The 26,542-nt window shown below is 36.9% G+C and overlaps 1 pseudogene; it reads right to left on the bottom strand.

Moving 5' to 3' along the window:
• Window positions 1–1,673: 1,673 nt before the first annotated feature.
• Window positions 1,674–11,203, bottom strand: LOC140708608 (10 kDa heat shock protein, mitochondrial pseudogene; annotated as a pseudogene).
• Window positions 11,204–26,542: the final 15,339 nt, after the last annotated feature.

The following is a 26,542-nucleotide window of genomic DNA, read 5'->3' as shown; positions in this document are numbered from 1 at the left end:
GGAAGATAAATTTTACCTGGTCCCTTTGTTCTCTCTGCTTCTTCTCTCTGGTTCTTGGTTCTGCTATTGGGTCTTCCCTCAGGACTGTCTCTTCATATTTGTACAATTCCTGAGTTTTTATATAACCATTAAAAAGTTGTTGGCATAGAAAAGACAAAGACCCAAACCACTCCACTGAGGGGATTTTTGGTTGTTTATTTTCTAGATGGAAATGTAATTTTGGGCATGCTTCAAAGGAATGTAGTAGAATGTAGAATGTAGTCGAATGTAGAAGAAGCCCTGTGTTCTAGAGAGTGAACTCCAGAAACAAATTTACAGAAAACACATCTTTTCTATAATAAAATACTAAACAGCAAAGCGTTCAAGACACTAAGTATGTTTATTTGTCAATATGTACATAAATTCTGCCTCATTAAATGATGAAGTTCTCTTCCTTTGAGATATGCCCTTTAGCCCATACCACTGTAGCTGCTGGCATATACTGCAAGAATTAGGTTATCAGCACCCATTAACATGTCTCAGTTTTGTCTTATGTTGATCCACGTGTCATGTAAGTATATGTGTAATACATGGAAATAGCAAGGTAGAACTTCGTTTAAATTACTGTATGACTTATATTAGTATTTGCCTTATGCTTTTTATTTAGCTAATGACTCACAGATGCCCCTTTTCATGTTATTTGAATTTTAGAAATTTATCTATGCTATCTTTCACTTCTAAGTGCAATCATCCACCTGTGTCATGCCTCTTGCTGTGTGCCACTCAGTAGATGTTAAAAATCAGTCTCACAATCAACAAGTTGTATTGTACTTTTAAGTACATTTTACGACCATAAACATTTATATTTTTTTTCTGAGCACCTACTTGGTGAAAAGTTTTAGAATTTAGTTATTCTGTCATCCAGCCAAGGAAGCTTTCAATTAAAAACACACTTAAGGAGAAGTTAGGCATCACCATGCTTCTTTCTGGGGAAACAAGATGTTATTTGGTCAAAGATTTTTAAATTGACCCTAAGCTTCTTCAATAATTTGTAAATACCCAGTTGCAAAGAGTTGAATGTCTGTCCAACTCTGGGAAACTTGATGGCATAGGGAAAATTCTACTTTCTCTCTTGCTGCATTCTAAGGCAGAGCGCACTGATAGCCAAAGGGAATCTGGCTGTAGCCCAAACCCATTCCTCTAACTTCCAAACCAGAGAGGACACACTCTACTTCCAATAGCCCATCCAACAATGATGGGACCATGGCTGATTGGAATTATCTCAAATTCATCAGGAATGAACACACGCTTGCTAATGACCCACTTCCTTCCCCTCCATGTGTCCCTGCAGAGGAAGAAGGCAAGAGAGAGCAAGACCCTTGGCTCAGCTTCAGCCTTTTCCCCTTTTTCCTTTCCCAAATACCCTCTCCTCTCACTCCATTAGCATTCTTGATTCTTGAATTCCCATCAAGTTTTCAGGGGAAGGGGAAATACTATTTCTTGCACTTTTTGTTGGCGAAGAAACTGATGCTATCTGCCTTTCATTGTTCTACCCAGCATCCGGTTTGGACTTGACTGAGAGCAGTGATGAAGGTGAACATCCAGTTGTGTCCCATGTCCTTTGAACAACTGTCTTTGCGCAGACAAACCATTTCGGAGACTGTTTATGGTTACTTGAAGTATTAGTAGCAAACTCACTGCATTACTCCCAGCGAGGGCCACTGAAGGCATTCAAAAACCTGCAAAAACAAAAACAAAAACCAAACTCATAATTATATAACCCACAATGTCCTCAATATATTGATTAAACTTTCTATATGACTCTAGACATGGAGGAGAAGAAATCAACAGAGAGAGAGAGAGAGAGAGAGAGAGAGAGAGAGAGAGAGAGAGAAATAAGCTCTAGAAATAGGCTCTGCTTTCCCAACAGTGACAATGGGTGTGCCTTATCCTGTGAATAACAACATACTAGAGTTGAACCATCATACTGTTGGTATATAGTAGGTACTCAATAAAATACTTGTGAATATCAGTACCATATCTGCAGTATACTTGCCTTTCTAGGTAACTGGATCTAAAGGATAAATAAAGTGCACCTAACTTAGAACTGAGGAGAGGTAAATTGCACTCTTTAGGTTATGGAAATATTTTTAAATAAACTTTCCTTTGGAATTAACTTTGACTTACAAAATAATTAGCTAAGTGAGTACAGAGAGTTCCATATATTGCTAACTCAGTTTCCCCTAATATTACCATCATATGTTAACATGGTTTATTTGTCAAAACTAAGAAACTAATATTGGTACTTTACTGTAATTCTAGATTTGATTTAACTTTATTTTAATTTCACTAGCTTTCCCATTGTTTTGTCTTGTTTTGGGATCAAATCCAGGCTACCACACTGCATTTTGTCACTGTATCTCCATAGACTACTCTGGTTAGTGACAGTATTTAGTCTTACTTTGTTTTGCATAATCTTGACCATTTTGAGGAATAATGGCAAGATGTTTTATAGAATGCCCCTCAATTTGGGTTTGTTTGATTTTCCTTATGGTTTGACTGGGGTTTTGAATTTTTGGATAGACTACCACAAGGTTACATGATATCCACATGATATCACTGATGATGTTAACCTTTATCACTTGGTTAACATACTGTCTGCCAGGTTTCTCCACTGTACAGTTATTATGTTTTTCCTTTTATGGAATAGCTTTTAGTTTTGATATAATTTCATTTAGCAAGTATTTTTATATAAATCAGGAAACAGTTCTTTATTGTGAAGTTAAAAAGAAAAAACAAAAGAAAGAAATGTCTTGCTGAAATCTTGGAGAAAGTTTAGTCAGTACTTGAATTTTGGCATCAAAATCATCCAATCCTTGCAGAATTTGAAAGAGGTTAAGATTGCAGCTGAGAGTCTAATCCATGCAACTTCTCTCTAAGCTCTTGTCATGAGCACAGGGTTTGCATACCACCTTCCATGGGCACCATAGAGAAATCCCTCCACCGCCGCCCAGACCTTTTCCAAGTTCTTCTCTTTAATATTTCTAATCATCTCTCTCTAATCTTCCATTCTGCCCTCTGACAGGCAAGGCCCCACCTCTGCATGTTGTGTCGTCTTTCACAGATCGTCAGTTACTTCTGTGTCTAGTTCCTAACCCTCATAAAGGGCAGAAGTGTGCGGGGGTTATCAGATGCTGAGACTGTGGGAGAGAGGAAAATGGCTCTCTTTTTGGCCTGATCTCTGGATGAAGTATCTACAATACAACTAGAACTTTCACAATGTGGAAATTACAACTTCTGCTAGCATATCTCCTAATTTCATGATGTTTGAAGAGGATTTGTCTCCTTATCCATCTTGAATTACTATATAATATCTTTATTTCTATTAATGCAGTATTGGTAAACCACTTTCCAAAACTGGAGGATAGAGGTGGTAGGGGTTAAAATGAATTCTTCCATTTTACATATATATTGGGTTAAATATCATTGTAAAAATATATTTATTTTTAGTTTTTGAGATGGAATCTCACTCTGTCACCCAGACTGAAGTAAAGTGGCACAGTCTTGGCTCACTGCAACCTCTGCTTCCTGAGTTCAAGCCATCCTCCCACCTCAGCCTCCCAAGCAACTGGAATTACAGGTGTGCACCACCACGCCCAGCTATTTTTTGTATTTTTAGTAGAGACGGGGTTTCACCATGTTGGCCAGGCTGGTCTCAAACTCCTGACCTCAAGGGATCCACCAGCCTGGGCCTCCCAAAGTCCTGGGATTACAGGAGCGAGCTACTGCACCTGGCCAAAATATATTAATTTTATTTTTAAGAAAAATTCAGGAATAGCAGGAGTTCAGGTTTCTGCTTAAGCTGTATTGTCTTCTGTGGTTCAGATGTATCTGTGTCTGTCTGTCCCACTGTGTGGGTGAGTCCCTCAGGGTTTTCCTTGTATGAGGGGTCAGTTTTCATCATAGTCTTGGGGAAGGGGGACCTTAGTTCAAAGAGGAGAACTTCTACTTTCAAGGAGATAAAATTTGGGAAAAATAACTTCAGCAGTTAGTGATTTTGTGGTTTCAGTAATCAATACGTAAATTACTAAAAAGTATAACCTTGCCAAGATTTGAATTGATGATTTAAGAGACAAAGTTGATGAAATGTGTCATAAAAGAAAGTATAAACACATAGTTAGAGATTCAAAAGGAAAGATAAGAGTTTTGAAGACAATACCGGGAGATCTAATTGGACTCATTGAATTAACAGGAAGAAAAAAGGAAAGATGAAGGAAAAATATTTTTTAAAAAGAACTATAAGACAATGTAATTGAGTTACAGAAAGATAAATATACAGCTTTGGGTTTCTTGCTAGGTGTCAAAAAATTACTGGAAAAAATGTGAACTTTTGAAGTTCCAAAATCCTAAGTTACATACAAATGCTTAGAGCTTCCAGTTATAAAAAGCTGTTAATCCAGTTATAAAAAACTGTTAATATCAGAGTTAATCTGTTTAGCCTTAGATTTGCCTCAAATACAGGGACACTATTCTGCAACACCTACAGACTTTTGAGAGGAAAGGTCTGCAATGTCAAATTCTACACAGGCATAAAATATTATACACCTATTGCTGAAAAAACAGTAAGGTGAGAATAGTCTCAGTGAATATAATCCATGTTTATTATTTGGAGAAGTATCTGTGAACTCTAAATAAATTTCAATGCAATAAGACTAGATACCTCAATATATTGGAAGATATAAAACAGGAAATAGTAACAATAAATAAAAGATGGTTAAAAGAATAGATGGACACAATTTCTATGCTTATACACATATCATATATAAGTGAATGATGATAATGTTACCATGAACTTATAAGCACAAAGTGAGTCTTTTTAGAAGAGAAAACATGTAGAAAGAGAAATTCTTTCAATAGACTGCCCCCCACAAAGAAAACAAAAACTAACAAAAAAACCCAACTTTTTCAACAAAATTAAGTGGCAGGTGTGGGAGAAGGAGTGAATAATAAAAACAAAAAAATTAACATGTGATAATATGCCACCACAGTGAGATACGTGAGATCCAAATAATTCAATTGTTAAATGTAGGTTCATGTTGTTATTAATTTACTAAAACATATAATACATTATTTTTAGGAGATCTGTACTGTCTAAAATCACAAAGGATAGTGTAAAGTATACAAAAGTACACAACTGAAAGATACTTGAACTGAAAAGTCCCAAAGGATCACAAGGTGGTCAAATCCTAACCACAACCCACTTCTTATGAAGAATGAGAACTTTCACCTAACCCTGTTTGAGAAACTGGAGCTGCGCAGAGGTGAGGAGCTACTTACTAATTGCATTATCTCCAAATTCAGGTTTGACAGGGTTTACTGCAACTTCTAAGATCTCATATTGAGGTAAAAAGTGAAGGCATTCTAAACATTTATTTCAGTGGGACGGGGGGAGTGGATATGTAAAGTATCAGTGGGAAAAATGCAGGTTTAATTGTGACAATTAAGAAATGGAAGTTACTATCAGACTAAAAATGTAATAGAGCTTCTAAATTACCAGGAGATTACCAACAGTGAATGAAGAAAAATTTCATTATTGTTTACTATTAGACAAATAAAAATCTAATGTTGCATCAGAAAATATTAATACCAGAACAAAGGGAAATCAACATCATGTGAACTAAACAAGATAAAGAGGAATATTATGTAATAATAAAATTTGACAGTCCATAAAAGAGACTTAAAATGATGTACATCTTTACATAGCCAATAACACTGCAGAAAAATGTAAGAATTGAGTTAGACGTTGAATGCTATGGTAACTTGTTAAAATAAAATTTCATTGGAAAATTTCAGTGCAGCTATTTGAGAATATAAAATCAATGTGGACACAAATATAATATTTAAATAATATAATCAATAAACACAATTTAACAGACTTATATGCAATGTACTATCTTAAAATATGAATATATATTCTTTTAATGTCCTTGGAACACTGTAAGACAACACTAATATACTTAGATACAAAAATTTTAATGTCTATCCAAAGGAGATATTTTATAGGCACTCACTTTTGATCAAAGCTTTCTCTCCCCCAAGATTAAAATCAATAACAAATGATGTCTATGCCTGAAAAACATAACTAGCTCATTTCTATTTAAAAATGTTTTTCTAACAATACCTGTTTAAAGAGGTGAAAATATAAGTCACAAATTATATTTAAAGTATGAATGGGAAAAATAAACCCTCATAAAAAACCTATGGGTCACAGCCAAATCTATGTATTTTCACGGGAAAAAATACAGTTCCAGAAGAAATATTTTCAGGGTTAATTAATATATTTTCTGAGGAAAATATGTAGCCTGAACTGCATTTTAAAAATTATTGTTAAAAAAGGAAGCCTTAAAATAGATTTTTTAAAAAACCTTGATTTCAAGTATACAAGGTATAAGAAACAATGAACAGTTTACAAAAACAGTTACCTAAAGTCTAAGTAAAGTGTTAGGAAATGATTTGTGATGGGGAAAAATGGATGAAGTGGTCAGGAAAGCCCTTTCTAAAGAGCTAAGATTCACAGAAAATTAAAGAAATTGAGAACGTAAGTCATGTGAAAATCTAGCTATTTATGGGACTTCTCTTCGTGGTACCTGGGATTACTTATTTTTGGTTCATATTGAGGTAGCCAAGAAGGCTTAAGTAGGTAACTGGAAGAAACAAAATCATTTCCTTTCTTCATTGTTTTATAACAGTGAACCTATCTTTATAGCTTCTTATGATTATGTACTTAATATATTTTTATTATAAAAATCAAGATGAAATATTTAAAAATAAATGTAATTGTCCCTTGAAATTCTGCTGTATGAAGAAAACCAAAATCAATATGTTACAGATCATCTGTTCACACACCTCTTTATATATGAGTATATATGTATATACAAATATTATTTTGTTTCTTATTGTACATATTTTAATGCCGTATTTTCTGTTTTTCAGTGTTTGATATTTGTCTTCTGCTTTCCCTCTTCTGCCTCAGATAACTAATATTGGCCACGTACTGCTACTCTTTCATAGCTTATTCATGATTAAGTCACTGTGACTGTAGCTTTAACTGTTGATACAGATTTAGGTGATAACATGGATATAGACAGCAAAATTGTCATCATTATTTTGTTTTAAAAAATGATCACAATCATAATGCTTCTCTATATCTTGTTTTTCTCCTTTCACCATAGACTGTGGCGATCTTTCCAAGTAGTTTGGTCTGAACCAAATGTAGTCTGTTAGTAGTAAATAATATTCCCTGATATGAATGGACCATAATCTATCCAATCTATATAATTTCTGAATAGTACTCCCTTTTCCATTCTAGTTTTTGTTACTGTCAAAAATCCTGCAATAAATATTTCCATGTATGTATTTTTGTATTTTGCTATTTTATTTATATAAATTTGGTTCTGAGGAGTGAGATCAATGAGTTGAAGAATATGTATATTTTTAACTTTTAATCATCCTTTCAAATTGCTTTCCAAAAATGGTTCACTACTAACTAATATGGAGCAGCAATGTCTTAGCTCCATGCTATCTACATCCTTATCAGCAATAACCATTTTTTTCTCATCTGATAGGTATGAAAGACTACCTTGACATTACTTTTATTTGCATTTTTCCAACAGAAAGGTTGCATGCCCATTCTTTTGCTTCCATTGGTCTTTTATGTTTGTAATTGTAGGAATTCTCTAATTGTACATTTTTCCCATTTCCTCCTGGTGGTGTGTATGTGTTTCTCTTGTCAATTTGTTATCAATAATATCCTAGATAACAGCATTATGATGTAAAATATTGATTATTAATAACAATATTATAATTGATAATAGTTATCAATAATATTATTTTAAATATATTGTGACCTTTAATCTAGTATGTGTAGCATGTATCCTGTGTTTCAGTAATGATTTTAAAAATATTTAAATAAGCAAAACTTTAATTTTCATGTATTCAAGTATCTGCTTTTTCCATAACACTTTGGGGGTTTATTGTTTTAGTTATAAAGATTTCACCACCCTTTGGTTTTAACATTTCTCCTGACGTGTTACAGAGTTATAATTTTTAAAAATATGTTTTTATTACAGTTATAGTATTTTAAAATATGACATGAAGTAGATGTCTATCTCTGTTTTTGATAGAAAATCAGTTGTGCTGGCATCACTTATTAAATTTCCACTAAATTGAAATACCATTTATTTAATTTATTTAGTTGTCATATGTATTTTAGAATCAGATTCTGGGCACTGTATTCTGTTTCTCTGATCCATTTTACTTTTATGCTAATACAAACTATTTTCATTACGGAGACATTATTGTATCTTTTAATATTTGGCCAAGCAAGCTCTTCCAATTCTTCAGGATCTGAAGCTGAACATAAGTGTTGCCCTCATTCTGATTTTACATATTTTGCTTTTCCAGTGGGATTGTATGGTAACCAACCTTTCTGTAAAATCATTTTTGCTTAAAAACCTCGAGTAGCTTATGCATTCCTAGCTGAACTCTGAGGGATGCAGAGTATATCAAGGTAGCTAAATATTTTATTAATATATACATCTAGCTGGGCACAGATATTTAGAATAATTAATTTTCAAGAATATCACTTTTAATAGCAACAAGGAACATGAAGTATTTAAAAATAAATTTAACAAAATACGTGGAAGACATTTATGTCAGATTTTCGTAAAAATACATAATAAAAACATTTGATATATTAAAATTGAAATGGACTGTATAATTAATAACATGAAAATAAATGACAAGCCACAGACTGGACAAGGAACTTGGCCAATCAAATAACCTACAATGTTTTAGCATCTAAAATATATAAAGCATTCTTGCAAATCCTAAATTAAAAATGCAAATAAACTAGTAGAAAAGTGGCAAAAGCCAATAAGGACATAAAAAGATCATAAATTTCACAACGAATAAAGCACGTGCAAATTAAAACCACAGTGAGATATCTTTTCATCCATTATATTTGAATATTTTATTTTTTAATACACAGTATCAAGTTAGTGAGCAAATGCAACTAAAGGGGCTTTAAGGATCTATTTATTGATAACAATAATAGAGACATACACCATGAAATTATAGAAATCCTAAATTTGTATTCATCTTATACTATGACCTCAAAATATATGGGCAAAAGTTGACATTATTAAATGAAGATATGGACAAATTGATAATCATAGTTGTAAACTTTAATACACTTTTCTCAGTAACTAATGATTCAAGCAGACAAAAATAATACTAAGGACATAGAAAGTTGAATGCCAGATTAACCAAACTGACCTAACAGTCATTTGTAGAACGCTACCTGTAGCAACTACAAAAAGGCATTCTTATCAACTGCACGTATAATATTTAACAAAACAGGTAATATTCTTATCTATAAAGTAAGACTTAACAAATTTCAAAGGACTAAAATCATAGAGCATATCCTCCGTCAACAGTGGAATAAAGTTACAGACCAATAACAGAAAGGTCACTAGAAAATCCCCTAATATTTTGCAACTAAGCAACACATCTCTAGATAGTCCTTGGGTCAAGAAATAAATTACAATTAAAATTATAAAATATTTTAAAGTACACTCCAAAATAATATATCAAAACCATAGGATACATTCATAGCAGTTCTCATAGAGAAAATTATTGCTCAAAATGCATGTATTAAAAAAGAAAAAAGGTTAAAGATAAAAAATCTCAGTTTCACCATAGGGTATTTAGGGAAAATACATAGCAAATTAAACCCACAGAAAGTAGAAAACTGAAAGAAGATATAAATGAAAGAGTAAGTGATATGGTTTGGCTGTGTCCCCACCCAAATCTTATCTTGAACTGAAGTTCTCATAATCCCCATGTATCGTGGGAGGGACCCGATGGGAGGTAATTTAATCATAAAGGCAGTTACCCTCATGCTGTTCTTATGATAGTGAGTGAGTTCTCACAAGATCTGATGGTGCTATAAGGGCCTTTTCCCTCTTTTGCTCAGAACTTCTCCTTGCTGCCTCCACGTGAAGGAGAACGTGTTTACTTCCCCTTCCACCATGATTTTAAGTTTCCTGAGGCCTCCCCAGCTATGCCTGTGAGTCGATTGAACCTCTTTTCTTAATAAATTACCCAGTCTTGAGTATGTCTTTAATGGCAGCATGAAAACAGACTAATACAGTAAGCAAATGAACAAGATAAAAAATGAGAAAAGCTTTTTGTTACAGTGTGAGGAAATAAAATATCAACATCAAGATTCCTACAGATCCAGTCATCAGAAGAATCATAACACTATATTAGAAATCAGCATATGCCAATAAATTTGCAACTTTAAAAGAAAAGAAAAAATTTTGGAAAAAAGGAACTAGCAATAATGACACGGGATAAAAAAGTTGCAAATTGACATAACCCTATATCCATTAAAATAAACTGAATCTATAATTTAAAACTTTTCCTAAAAAAATCTCCATGTCCAGATGACTTCACTAGGCATTTTTAAAAAACTGTTCAAAGAAGAAATAATATTAACACACAACATATACAACATGCAAAAACAACAGAGAACAGAAAAACAATATTACTCAGCCACTCAATTTAGAAAATAACCATAACATTGATACCAAAACTTGTAAAGAATATTACAAAAATCGAATAAATAAGGGTCAACATTGTTCATGAATATAGACATAAAAATCTAAACGAGATGATAGCATATTGAATTTAATGCCAAACCAGAAAAAGAAGGATACTAACTCACTTTTTTAGATATCATTAGCTTATTTAAAAAGAGAGAGATGGGAATTATTTACGATAGAAGATTTCAGAACTTCAGTGAAATGGGCATCTTGATGTTGACACCATTTCAGTAGTGATGTATTTCTGTCTACATTCCTTCCAAGAATGTCATCATCTCTAAATAAGAATAATCTTTGTTATCTATAACTCCTTTGTTACCTCCATATTCTGGGAGACAAATTTTATCTCCAATTTTCATGCTAATTGGTTGTATCTCTCCACCCTTTCCTTTACAGCCAGACCTAACTACCACTACTGTTGCTTGCAACACTTTTCCTTGAGATTTTTTTGGGAAGCAGAATGCCTCCTTTGCTTACAGTTTTGGCTGCACTACTTTCAACCAATACTCAGTCAGAAAGCAAAAAATAAAAAACTTTCTAAATGTTTGCCTTGCCATGACTCCTGCTTCTCTTGTACTGCTGTTGCATGGACAGCCTAATTCAATTTGCTGAGAGGAACCTTGGAAAAAAGTCTATGGTTAGTGATAAAATATTAATTGTTTACTTCTGAGATAAGAAACAAAATAAGAATATCCATCATCATTACTTCAACTCAACATTGCATGTTCTAGCCAGTGGAATAAAGCAAGTAAAATAAATACAATCTGTGAATGTTGGGGAAAAAATCATGATTATTCATAGAAAACATGTCTGTATATATAGAAAAATGAGACTCAAAAAGATAATGGAAGTAAGAAGTGAATTTAGCAAGTTCATTGGATATATGGTGCATATACAAAATAAACTTTGTTTTCATAAGCTAGAACATGCAAGTAGAATATTAAATTTTAAAAATATTATTTCAATAGCACCAAATCCAGACATATTGCTGTCTAAATCTAACAAAAGATATATGCAACATCTGTACTTAGAAAACTATACAACATTGTTCAATGAAGCTAGAAAAGACCTATGCTCTTAAATTGAAGGGTTTAATATTGTTAAGATGTCCATTCTCTTCAAATTGATCTGTAGGCTCAATGCAATTTCATTAAAAAGTTCAGTTTTTTTCTTTTTGGAAATTGACAAAGTGATTTTAGTGCATCTATGTCTGTGTGTGTGTACACACACACTGGACTAAGGAAATCTTGAAGAAAAATAAAGTTGGATGACAATATATCAAGATTTAATGTAAAGTTTCAGAAATGAATACACTCTGCTCTTAGCAAAGGATAAATGTATTAGTCCACTCTCACACTGCTATGAAGAAATATCCAAGACTGGGTAATTTATAAAGAAATGAGGTTCAATTGACTCAGTTCCACATGGCTGGGGAGGACTCAGGAAACTTACAATCATGGCAGAGGTCACCTCTTCACAGGGCAGCAGGAGAGAAGAATGAGTGCAAGCAGGGAAAATACCAGATACTTATAAAACCATCAGATCTCATGAGAATTTACTATCACAAGAACAACATGGGGGAATCCACCCCCATCATCCAATCACTTCCCACCCTGGTCCCTCCCACGACACGTGGGGATTATGGGAACTACAATTCAAGATGAGATTTGGGTGGGGACATAGCCAAAACATATCAATAGATACATAGAAAAATAAATAGAAGATCCAGACCCTCCCCCACGTACCTCACAGAATCCACACATGTATGGTCTCCCCAGCAATGAAAAAACAAAGTATTATTTTAGTGAGGAAAGTACAATCATTTTAATAAATATGCAGGATCTATGCTATATCTCTTTGGAACAATGAGCTTTGACCCTTACCTCCAATGTTTAATTTGAGATGAATCATAGAATCCAATGTTTAAGGAAAAACAATGCAGATTCTAAAAGAAAATACCTTCAGAAATTTAGGGTAGGCCATGGTTTCTCAATCTCACCACTATTAATCGTTGAGACCAGATAATTGTTTGTTATGGGAGTTACCCTATGCATTGTAGGATGTTTAGCAGCAACCCTCTACTGACTAGATGCCAGCAGCATCCAGTAGCTAAAATGAAAAAGGCTGACAATAATATATTTCAAGGATGTAGAACTGGGTTTCATAATTACTCTTTGGGAGCAATGAAAAACACTTGAGAAATACCTGTTAAAGCTACATATTACTTATAATTCATGCTCTATGAACAACCAATTTCTCTTTCAAATATATACACATACACATATATATATGTGTGTTTTACATATATAACACGTGTATATTATATACATATCTATACACACACAGAGAGAGATAAATCTGTGTTCATATCCAACAATGGCATCTTTATAGAATCATTCTTATAATAGCCCCAAACTGGAAACAACCCAAAGTGGAGAATATACATTAACAATGGAATATTACACAGCAATGAAAATAAATTATGGCTATATGCAAAGCAAAATGCATCTTACGTAAGATTGAGTGAAAAAAGGCAAATATGAATAATGACAGTTGCATGAAGTTGAAAAGCAGTCAAAACTTACCTGTGGTGATAGAGGCCATAATAGGTTAACTAATAAAGAGAACATAAGACATTCTGCAAGGGTACTGGAATGTTCTAAATCTTGATCTAGATAATAACTTCATCTATATCTATACAAATACAGATCTAGATATGAATATTAAACTTCACTTTTAGGATTCGGTTTATCTCGGAAATCTGGAGAATGTAGGCAAAGAAAGTGGAATATGATAAAGGAGACACATTAGCTGAGATTGCATTAAAGATATATGGTAATTTGGCGAGATTTGCTCTGTTTTAAATACTAACCTTTTCTTTCTAATAATATGTTACATCTTTCCATTTCTTTAACTTGTATGCCCTTCACTAAGATTTTATGGTTTTATTAGTGAGTCAAGTACCTTCATTTTTCAATGTATTCCTAAGTAGTAAGGAATTTTGTTGCTTGAGTAGGGCATTCTCCCCCATTCCCATTTATAGCTGTTTTTTGCTATTAGATACTTAAGGAAGCTGTGGATGTTTCTTTATATATGTATACAGAATATACAAAACATGCATTACCATTGTACCTTGTTAGTTCTAGAGGTGCCTGTTTATTTGGTTATTTCTTACAGCTTCTTGGTTTATATTGGTATATAAGCATAAAAATTAATTGTCTATAAAAATAACTGACTTTCTATTTATTTTCAGTCAGTCAGGGCATAAAGAAAGTAGCAATTGTTGCTCAAAGTATTCTCAAGCCCAACCTGATTCATCACTTAATTCTGAAATGTCACTGTAATCTCACTGCAATATGAGGAAATCCGTACAGTGTCTCAGAGGAGCCTGTTCTCCATCACAAGGGGACGACTCATGCAGAGATCAAGAATGCATTTTCTCTAATTGATTTTCCTTCTAGATGTGCATGCCAGTTCTGCCACTTTCTAGCTCTGACCATGAACAAGTTATTTGGCCTCCTTAAGGCTTAGTTTTCACATCTTCAAAATGGAAAAATAAATTTTACTTGAATGGCTCTTTCAGAGGTCAAATAAAATATTTAATGAAAATAAAATGCTTAATGGAGTGACTGACACATAGAAAGGACTCAGTAATTATTAGCTAGTAATAGTTATATCTCATACATGGTGTTTACACCTAAGACAGTGCAAAACCTTCATGTTTCAGAATCAATTACAAATCCAAATTGTACCTTTCTCCTGAGACCGTAAGTTATTCTGTCTTGTTACCCATTGCTGTCACAGAGCGTGGTTCCCAGAAACAACTGGAAGTCATATGCAGTGAGTTTGGGCAGTCTCATGGTTGTGTTGAGTGGTCCGAACCCACAGCTTAGGCCTCTGACAGCTGCAACATTCATGCCTCACTTTTCTGCCTGACTCTTTTTCTTGGTGAAAGCAGTTACTGCACCACCACTCTCTGGACTTTTTCCGCTGCATCACACTTTTGTCTTTTCAATATGGAAGTGAGATTCTGTGAACTACAAAACCACTTTGCAGCCAATAGACTGCACTCTGCGTGGGGGACTGAGCACTCTGAGGCAGGTTCCTCCTCTCATCCCGTTCTGGTCCCACATAATGATTGTTCCAGTGAAGAAGGTGTTGGGAGATGCCTCATAAACCTTCCATATTCAGGGTCCTCTGAGCTGGCAGCCAACTGAAGACAAACATGGCCACGTGTTAATGGTTGGGGAATGAGGATGCATATTGTCCAATTGACTGCCAGCCAGCATGGAGCACGGCATGCTGGCAGGAGCACAAGATCCAGAAGAGGAAGGAAGGATCCCAGCTCTGGGGGAAACTGTTTCATCCTTTACTGAGGGCTGTGGCCCATCAGGATGCTCTGGGCTGTGAAGTCAGGGCAGGAGAACAAGACTGTGGAAGAAAATGTAGTCAGAAAAGACTCAGAGTCTCAGCCCACTTCTCATCTGTTTCATTCAAGCCTGAATCATGCCTTATCTCTCCTCATGCCCAGCAGATAATGTTGGATCAACAGTATGTTCAATTAAGTCTCCTCAGCACTCTTCCTTCTGATCCACCCATATTTTTACCATCATCTCCTACCAACCTATAGGCAGTCTCCCCGACTAACATGGATCTCTGTTCTGCTCTGTGCAATCTTTATTAATCCATTTTTGTTCTTCACATATTTGTACTCCCCTTTTCTTCTAGTATTGTCAGTGTCTTCTCCATCTCTGCCATCGAAGTTTAATTCCTATCTCTCCCTGGGGATCCCCTCTCCATGGCTCCTATCCCAGCCTGCCTCTCAAAATTAAATTCTAAAGACCCCACAACATTTCTGAGGCTTTTCCCAATTGTCCTAAAAGGTTATAATCTTACCTTACAGGGAATTTCCACAGGACCACTCACATTACATTCACATTTATAATATATGTATCTGCATTATATTACAAGATTGGAACTTCCCGAGGTCAGACACTGGGGCTTATTTTTGCATCTCTAGTACTGCAAAGGTTAGGTTGAACACATATTAGTATTTGAATAACAAAGAGGAACATTTATATGATGATCACATATGGAAGGAGCACATGAAGAGCTGCCCAGCATCACTAGTTTATTAGGAAAATACAAATTAAAACCACAATGAGATACCCAGTAAAATAGCTGAAATGAAAAAAAAAAAAAAAACCCTCTGACACTAGTGCTAGCACTTTTGCAGAGCACCTGGGACTCTTGTGAATTGCTGGCAGAAATGCAAAATCACACAGCCATTTTGTCAAGCAGTATGACAGTTTCTTAAGAAGTTAAACAGACACTTACTGTATGACCCAGCAATTTCTCTCCTAGATATTTACCTAAGAGAAATGAAAACTTACATTTATCAAAAACAAACTAAACAAAAAATACCCCCATTCCTGTTACAGTGGCTTCATCCATAATTTTCAAAAATTAGAAACAATCCTGAGGTTTTTCAACTGCAGAACTGATAAACAAGCTGGAGCACGTCCATGCAATGGAATACTATTCAGCAATAAAGAAAAGGAACTACTAACATGAATAACAACTGGATGGATCTCAAATGCTTGATGCTGAGTGAAAGAAGTACACTCAAACAGTTTCACGTCACATGATTTTATTTAGATGACATTCTGCAAAAGGCAAAAATGATAGGAAGGAAAACAGATCAGAGGTTGCCAGGAGTTGAAGAAGGAGGTACATTTTGGGGGTTTGATATTAATGTTTTGTATCTTGATACCAATGATGGTAAAATATTTCTATATTTTTTAAAATTCATAAAACTGCATACCAAAAATGATTTTGTCTGTATGTAATAATATACTTTATATCCAATAAAATATAATGGAAAGAAAGTGGAAATAGTGAAATCTCTTTCTCATAATCAATGGGCCCTAGAGAATCAGCAACCTATCCCCAGCTGGCTCCCACAAACTCACTACTTTACCCCCGGAAGTCACAGAGATGGTGAGGCTAGGGTGTGACTATCACAATCTGTTCCTGGGTCCAAAGTTGAAGGTAGTAATGACTTAAAGTGTTTGATAGATGGGGAGAAAATAAAAGTGAGTAGTCCAGAGTTATCAAATAATTTATGTCCAGAACATGAACTCAAACATTTGACTGACATAAATTTTATTGAGTTTTCTTTACATTAATCCAACTCAGTAGGCCAATGGATAGAATTCAATAAAAATAATGTCTGTCAAAAGGCTGACATTATTTAATTTTAAAACAGAGTTGATCAGTCTTTACTTTGGGCTCTCCTAACCCCCGTGTATACCCCTTGATTGCAGTATTTATTAAAATGTATTTTAATTATATGTTTATATCCCAGTATTCCCCACCAGGACTTTGGGTTCCTTGAGGTCAGGGATTTTAAGTTACTAATATTTTCAGTCTAAGTACATCACAAAGCAAGTGCTCAATACATTTTTTGTTGTGTTGAAAAAATGAAAGGATGAATGAGGGTTCATGGTTTCCCCTACTATATATGTGACATTCCTATCCCCTCTTCTATCTTCTGCTTCTCCATAACTTGCCCACTGCCACACATCTCTAAATTCTGCAGACCACCCCCAAGCTGTCCTGCCTGTCTCATAGCTACAGCAAAAGCCCTCTTAATGCCTACTCTGGTTCCTGCTCCTCTTACAATTCTGCATCCAGACATAGAACTCTCACTGAAACATTAAACAGATCATACCATGCTCAGGCTTAAATCTGCCAGTGGTTTCCAATTAGGTATAGAACAAAAATCAGATTCCTTAGTTAAACTTTGGAAGCCCTATGATTCCTGACCCTTTCTATCTCTGTGACCTTGTGTCTCACTATCTGTTTTGGCCGATATGCTGCTTACCACTGGATTTCCTTCAGGGTCTCGCATATGCTTGGTTAAGTCTGCCTCATAGCTTTTGTGCGAGCAGCTCTCTGACCTAGAATGTATTTCATTCCGCTCTTCACATTGCTGGTTTCTTCCCAGCACGAGATCATGGCCACAACATCCACTTTTCCCAGAGGCCTTTCCTGACACAATCTGACCTCACTCTCTAACACACTACCTCATTTAACTTCTCTGTATAATTCTCATTCCAGTGGGATATATGTATTATTCTTTGCGTATTTGATAATAATTCTGTCTTCCTTCTTGGATAATATGCTCTAAGAGAGCAGGAATTCTGCCTTAACTGCGGTCTCCTCATCACCAACACAGAGTAAATGTTTAATGAGCACTTGTTAAGAGATGGATAGATGGATGGGTAGATGGAGGAATGGACAGATGAATGAATGGAAGGATGGATGGAAGGATGGATGGAAGGAAGGAAGGATGGATGGATGGATGGATGGATGAATAGATAGATAGATGGATGGAGGGATGGAGGGAGGGATGGATGAATGGATGAATGGAATGGACAGGTGGAAAGGAATGAATGACATCTTTCATGGAAGGATCGGAACAGCTATTATTTTCTAACAAACAGAAAACCCAACTGACCTTATCCATAGACATTTCCTCTACTTTGCATTACACCGAAATGTGTTACAGACCACCTCACTGATGCCTGTCTTTATCTGATGTGCATTATTTACAATAATAAAAGAGGAAGCAGGGAATCAGATACTGACTTCAGCAGGGTGGATAAGGAAATTGGAAAAAAAAATAGTAGGGAAAAAGAAATATGGAGATGTTACATACTTTATAATTATTACAGCTATATCAGATCTGTACAACTCCCTATTCCCTCTTAGACGGTAATTGGAGGCATCTGTTTTTCTTTTATCCCCCTGAGGTGAATACTCACTCTTTTCCCCTCAGCCTGTTCAGGCCACAGCATCTATGTAGCTTGTAGAGAAGGCGATATTGACTTTTACCTCATTAACTCTGTCCTGGAAGCCCAAAGTCATGGTTAGACCTGGCACCAAACAATAGCAGAAACATCAGTGTCATCTCCTTCCCAAATGGCAATCTGCTTTACTGTGGCCACCAGAATGTAATTTGGTTTCTTTGCCTCTGCCCTGTACAAAGATATGAATTTGGATATTTTGTTGTAACTTGAAAATCAAAGCAGACGATTAAAAAAATTACTCTCTCAGCAATTCAGTTGAATAAAAGCTTTAATATATCACATGAACTACAGGTGTATCCTGGCAACTGTAACACTGAGATTTCTCCAAAACCAAAGTCAGATGGAGCTGGTGACCAGGTGCCAGAGTTTTTCAGACAGCGATTTCTGGAGCCAGATTCCCTGAGATCAAACCTTACCAACTAAAATTGGGCAAGTCACTTACTATTTTCATTTCTCAGTTTTCTTATTATGCAGTTTGTGCTAGTGTGGTAAGAACTTCATGAGCAAATGCATGCAAAGCACTTTGCATAGTGACTGCCACATAGTAGGTGCTGAGTACCTGGCGTATCTACTCAAAGTCATTATAATTAGGTGAGTGAATAGCTTCAGATTTTCTTTACTCTTCTGTAAAATAACACCAGTCCTAAGTCATTCTTTGAAGCATCAATTGCTGAAGATTATAATAGTTGATTTCCTTCAGTGATGATTCCACATTGCTTTTGTCCTGGTCTTTTTACAGAGCCTTGAGATGGCAAAGTATGGGTAAGATGGGAACGTTTTGCCACATCCACTGGCAGCTGGAGTGAAATTCTAGCAGGCACTCCAAATCCATAACTGGTAAGAATCCAGCTGCAGAGCCCTGCAGGAAGTAAACAAGTTCCACCCACTCCAGCTTCCCTCTGTTCTACATCTGTGGATTCACAGCCACCCCCAGACTTCAGAACACCCTCATCCTACACAGTGGGTCAACTGACAGAAAAAACCACTGCTATGAAGGATAATGTGTTTGCTGCAGACAAAAATGATTGAGGCCAAGGAAGCAACTTTTTCATGGTAGCTCAAGAAATTTAATTTTAAAGAGCCCTTGAGAGAAACCAGTGTCTTCCTCAAGAGAAAGGATGGCAAGTTGTATCATTTTGATTCACACCCATGAATGATGTTTCTGCAGCTGTTTGAATTAAGGGTGAAATACAAGCAATCTCAGTAGGAGTCTGTATTTTCATAAAACAATTTCCTGCTGAGTTAGTTCAGCCAGCTCTACTCCAGACCTTCCACACACCTCAGGGATGAGGACATTTACAAGATCGGGTCATTTTTGCTTATTAAAGATCTCACAGAGTTTTGTAACATCCAACTCTTCTCAAGGCAAAGGAGCATCTCTGAATCTCTCCCCAACACACATCTGAAATAAACTTTGGGAGGCCGAGGCAGGCAGATCACGAGGTCAGGAGATCGAGACCATTCTGGCTAACATAATGAAACCCCGTCTCTACTGAAAATACAAAATAAAGAGAAAATTTAGCCAGGCGTGGTGGTGGGCACCTGTAGTCCCAGCTACTTGGGAGGCTGAGGCAGGAGAATGGCGTGAACCCGCGAGGCAGAGCTTGCAGTGAGCCAAGATTGCGCCATTGCACTCCAGCCTGAGGATCAGAGTGAGACCTTGTCTCAAAAAAAAAAAAAAAAAAAAAAAAAAAAAAAAAAAAAAAAAATAGAGTTCTAACCTGTCCTAGTTGCCACTGGAAAACTCTGTAGGAACTGCACCCTGAGGAACACAGTCCTAGTGCCCACCTGGATGAGATTTCTCATCTAACTCCTGCTTTCCAAACCTCTTGAGTTGAAGCTCCTCAACTCAAAATTTGGCTGTCCCCAACTCCAGAGTCAGCCCCAGGTGAATGCTTGGTCCACCTGTGCCTGCTGAACTGTCACATTTCCTTACATTCCCAGTAGATGGGCAGCAAATGCATGAGGCTTTTCTGAAAGCAACTGTTATGCCCTCAAGGGTCCTCAATTTAGACCCCTTTTCTCAGTTCCTGATTCCTGGCACAGTCTTACACAGTCTTATGACTTCTTCACTGGGACCAGAATGCTATGCCCTGACATTTTGCTTTTGCTGGAGAAGAAGCAGAATTCTTTATTCTTCTACACTCCTCTATGTAGTGGGAGCAGGCTGGGAGGGCTGTGAGAATAAGGAAGGTGCATGTTATATCTTCTCCTCCACATACACTCTCACATTCTGTATTAGTTAGAAATATCCTTAGAGGTTATAACAGGAAACCTAATTTATAGCCATTCAACAAGTAAGATTCTATCTATTTGGATTTTTTTTTTTTTTTTTTTTTTTTTTTTTTTTTTTTTTTTTACAGCATGTAACAGCAATGGAGTAAAGTTGTTGCTGGATTTGATTCAACAGCTCCAACACAGAAAGACTGAGACTGTTCTGATTCTTTTGGCCTTTTTCTCATGGTTGCAAGATGGCTGCTGAAGCTTCAGCCATTATGTCTGAGACCACAGTAAAATAGAAAGGAAAAAGTGTTTTTCAGTCCTGTTGTCCCCGTACCAGTAAAGCAAACACTTAGATCTAATCTGTCAACAAATAACGTCAGTCTACCTCTTCTTGGCAAGAATTGGGTCACATGGCCACCCTTAGCTAGAAAGGAAGATGTAAAAGGGTGAAAATAATTGTTGTGATGGTCTTAGAGTAGGTCTTCTCAACCTCAGCATTATCATTTGGGGATGAATAATTATTTGTTATAGAGAGCTGGCCTGTGCATTGTAGGGTATTTAGGAATGTTCCTGAACTCTACCTGCTAGATGCTCACAGCTATTTTCCCCTCCAGGTGTAACAACCAAAAATGTCTCCAGGCATTGCCAAATATCCACTGGGGAATGAAATTGTCCCTGGTTGAGAATGACTAGCTTAGGCCAATCATGACTTATTGCCTTGTCTTAGATGCATGGCTGCCCTGAAGAAAAGTAGGGTGTCAAGAATGAAGAATAAGAAAACATGTGCAAGTTAAATAATCATGTCATGCCTCAGACACACAGCCTAGACACGCATGCCATACCTCCACAGCACACACCCGCGTTCATGAACACTTGTTTGGTGCTTGGAGTCATGGCATAAGCAAATGTTCAGTGGTGTGGAGAAAACTCTTTTTCTCTTCAGACTCCTTTCCCTATGTATTTACATGTAAAATGTAATTGCTTTGATTAAATGCAATGAAATTCAAATCAATTAAATCCTGCACATGTTTACTGCCATAAACCAAAAGGTTAGCTTGAGTTAAGCCTGAATGCCCAGAAATCGGAGCCAAAGGGGAAACCCATACTGTAGGAAACGTCTCCAAATCACGAGATGCAGGAGCTGGAGTGAAGGATAATGAAGAATCAAATAAAATCTCAGAAAACTAAGGTATGCAAGAACCAGAACAAAGCTAAATACAGAACACCTATGGTGTGCTATGATGATCACTTATAAAAATGGAAAAGAAGTTGTTAACAGCAAAACCGGACTCCTCCAGGCAAGGACAACATTATTTAGTGTGGCCCAAAGCAACCTACACCATACTGATCTTCATGAGTAACAAGGAAAAACTTTGATGTTCTGCCCCAAATAACATCTAGGGTTAAGCAGTAAACATCACCCCTGACTGTAGGTACTAAGTGGCATAGGAAGAAAGAGGCTATTGTTACTATGGGGTCAGAGAAGAATGAACTTCCTTAGAGCTCATCATTAGCTTAGGTCTGTACAGGAGTAAATAGGAACATAAATTGCTATAGGTAGGAAAACACTTTGCACCCCTAATTCTGGGAGGTAAGCCTTTTCAGATACAGAGACTGAGAATTCTTCGAAGTAAGACTGAAATCTGATATCAGAATGTTGTTATCCCCATGGATGAGATACGTTAAGAAGCAGAGGATCAAAAGATAATTCACAACAAGGAAATAAGAAGAGTAAATTTGGTCAGATTAGAGGAGAAATGTTTATATTCACCATTCCTAGCCAAGACTTTCTCCAATCCCTGGTGATAAACTTGGGGGTAAACACCTTAAAAGCATTATAATTGTGTGTGTGTGTGTGTGTGTGTGTGTGTAATTACTTCAAGTTTGTTGGCATAAGCTGTGTATTTGTGTGTATATGTGTATTTAACTATCAAAGCATTTATCACACTCTGTTTTGATGTTTCAGTTCCCCACCTGTCTCCCCTGCTAGACTGCAACCTCTGTAAGGGTAGGGCTGAAGAACACTATGTGTGTTAAATAATTAAATCCCTTTTAAATTCATGTATGTACCAAAAACCTATTTAATACATACTTACTAGGCACCAAATACCATGCTGGGTGCTGGGGACACAATGCTGAAAGAAAGAAAATACACTTAGACATACACACAAAAACAAAATGACAATGATCTTTGTCTTCACAGAGAGATTTTAGTCAATGTCAGGCAACATAACATTTCAATTGTGAAAGTCTATCACTTGGTAATAGGTAATTTGACCTAAATGAGAAGTGAAAACTCCAGGTGATGAAGAGAGGTGAGCCTCCTGTGTGCTAGCTGGGGGTGAGGGTGAGATAATCAGTCATTCAGTAACAGTCTGTGAGGCAGTGAGGCAAAGAAAGGTGGAAGGATGGAGAAAGGCAGTATTGAGCCTGGCATGGACCTTTCCACAGGGATTCTTCCCACTGGTAAAGTGTATCCCAATGAATCTTAAGCTATAACCAATCATAAGGTGTAGAAAATAAAAAAGGGCATGATGTGTCATCCCCTACATTCCCTTCTGTGAGGAGGCACAGTTTTATGTGAAACCAACATTTACAAAGACCCCAAGGAAGACAGTATAGACTTACAGCATCTGAGCACTTAAATTGGACAGTGCAGTGCAGCCACTGTCTCCTGCACACAAGTTAGGGTGAGGTCTTCGTTGTAAGAAATAACGGAGAGAATAAAATGGAAGAGCAGAATTGGCCATTCTAATCCAAAGATGGCAGTAACATGTAGTGTTTAAAAGAATACATTTTGGGCCAGGAGCAGTGGCCCATGCCTGTAGTCCTAGCTACTTGGGAGGCCACAATGGAAGGATCGCTTGAGGCCAGGACTTTGAGACCAGCCCAGACAGCTTTGTGAAATTCAGCTTCTACAAAAAAAATAATAAAAAATTAGACAGGTGTGGTGGTGAGTGTCTGTAGTCCTAACTACTTGAAAGCTGAGGTGAGAGGGTCACTTAAGCCCAAGAATTTGACGTTACAGTGAGCTGTGAATGCACCACTGCACACCAGCCCAGGTGAGAAAAGAAGATCCTGCCCCAATAAAAAGAAAAAAAAGGGAAAAGAACAAATTCTGCAGCCAGACTACCTGGACTCAAACTTTGGCTCTCCACTTTGCTATGTGTATAACAGTGGGCAAATTACCTAAACTTATTGGGCCTCAGTTTCCTCATCTGTGAAATGGCCTAACAAGAGTACCTACCCCATGGGGTTATTGTAATTACTGGATGAGTCAATAGAAGAACTTAAAGGAGTGACTGGCACTCGGGAAATGGTATAAATGTCTGCTGAATAAACTAATATCAGTTTTAGGTCCATGTGCATGCACATGTGTGTATGTAGCTGTGTGCATGCATTCATGTGTGTATGCACATGTGTGTATGAACCTGTGTGCATGCATGTGTGTGTTCATGTGTGTATGGACATGTGTGTGCATGTACATGTGTATGCACATGTGTGCATGAACCTGCATGCATGCACTTGTGTGTGTGCCTGTAAGTATGGACATGTGTGCATGCACATGTGTGTACGTGTGTACGGACTTGTGTGTATGCATGTACATGTGTATGTACATGTGTGATGAACCTATGTGCATGTGCATGTGTGTACATATGTGTATGTCCATATGTGTATGCATGCACACATGCAGTTGGGTGAGGAGGAGCACCAGTTGGTCTGAAGGAGTTCCAGCATATTCTACTCTTGAGAATATTTCATGCTGGGTTTCAGGAGGAAATATTCAAGTTCTGTACACTAAATTGAGGACAGGCTCACCTAAAGCAAAAACTAAAGAGAAGTGGATGCTAAAAGAACTTCCTCCCTAAGATACAGAGCAGTTTTCACTCACAGCCTTGACCTTGGTGGTTTTGTCACCTAAAACCATTCTAGTTTCAAGACTCAAGCTACAATGCTTTTGAGAAATGATCTAATAAAAGAATTAATAGAACTGTAGCAGAAGTGAGCCCTCCAAAATTGGTCCTATAGAAGCTTCTGTCTTAGATGTTGTCTGGGGCCAGACACCGGATGCCCTCTTTCTCCAGGCATCTCAAAAATAGCCATGGTATGGACAACCAGCAACATGATGTCATACCCATAACAAAACTGGAATTCTTTGGATACATAGCTGGAGTTTTCTCCTTCTGCCCTAGAAATGAAGGCTAGGGGTCTTAGATGCCTCCAGAACACCATTATTTTTCTTCTCCATTAGACTAATAAGCAGGCATCATTCATTTATTATAATGGTGTTCTTCCCACATTGTTACTGGCACACTCTGTGCTTTACAACAACAAGAAATGAAACGTCCCCTGAGAAACCTCGGGTTACATTTATTTGACTTTCCTTTAATAAAAAAAAGGAGTAAAGCCAGGAATGAAGGGGAGATGAGAGCTGACATGCTTTCCTGACTGAGTTCAAGAAGGCAGTCTGCGATGAGGCCAGAGATGAACAGGACTGGCACTAGCAGGACAACGTAAGTGACGGCTTCTCGCAGTAACCATATGAAAATGGGCTGATCTGGTCTGGGATTCACAGCCTGTCTCCCTCATTTCACAGAAAATTCAGGAGTTTTCCGACACTCAGAGAACTTTCAGAACTGTGTGGGTTTGATACGTTTTCCTAACCTGTTTGAGTGCACAGTTTTGGGGGACTTTCAAAGGCCAGGGTATGAGTTTGGAATAAAATCTGGTTTAATTTCAGGAGAACACATTTAATTTTGATGATATCTAGGCCTCATGAAATGAAGGCAGAATGAGATCTCCCAGTTTTGACTGGTTGTTCATGCCAGTTTGTACCAGTAAAAGCTATCTCCTCAAAGCAAACTAGAACTCAGATTTCCTGGGGATGGGGAAGTGCAGACAGTAGACTGTTGTACCCAGGAAGCACGCCTAAGGTGCTGACAGAAAAGAAGTTTCAATACGTGAATCTTCAGCCCTTCTACATAGTTCACTATAATATAGGAGAATTCCAGGGGTGAGAAAAAAGAGAAATATTGGGCAGCAAGGGTGATGACGGCAATAATTATGCAAAAATTCAAAACAGAAGAGTCTTGTGTACCCTGATGTCTCACCTGTCCACTCTTCTTAACAGAATCCCTCATGCCTGGTAGCACCAGGACTGAGCTTTATAAACTGAAAACTGGCTGGGTTATACTCAAATGGTAAGATGGAAGCAAAATACCCCAGTTCTGAAAGGAGAAGACCTCAATAGCTAGTGACGGAGAATTTAATCTTGGGTCAAAGCCACATGTGGGCTGCAGGAAGACAAGCCATGTAAACAAGAGGGTCCACTTTTTGAAAATTGCTAAATACAGGTTCTCTGCCTGAAAGCCTCTGATGGTAGATCTCAAAAAGAGGGCATTCTGAATTCTGGTTAAAACCTCTCCCTGTCCTAGTCCACAGACTGAAGCTAGAATGTAGAGAACAAAGAAAAGTTAGAGGATAGGTTAGCTTTTGCTGGATAAGAGACCACCCCCAAACCTCTGTAACTATAAACGTTTATATACTTCTCACGATTTTTCTGAGAATCATGATTCCTTGACTGGAAGGTTCTGATTGGGCATGGCTTGGCTGAGGCTGGGTGGTCTAGCGTGGCTTTACTCACACATCTAATGATTGGCACAAAGTCAGCCATGGCTACTGGAATGATTTAACTATGTACCTTTCATCACCCAATAGGCTGGCTTGGCCTCATTTACATGGTTCTGGTCACAAAGTTCTCAAGAGTGGCCAGAGAGGACCAGCTTAATGCGCATTCAT

This window comes from Chlorocebus sabaeus, chromosome 2 (genome assembly GCF_047675955.1).
Source record: "Chlorocebus sabaeus isolate Y175 chromosome 2, mChlSab1.0.hap1, whole genome shotgun sequence".
NCBI lineage: Eukaryota > Metazoa > Chordata > Mammalia > Primates > Cercopithecidae > Chlorocebus > Chlorocebus sabaeus.
Note: the sequence above shows the minus strand (reverse complement) of the source record. Positions and strands in the feature narration are given on the sequence as shown.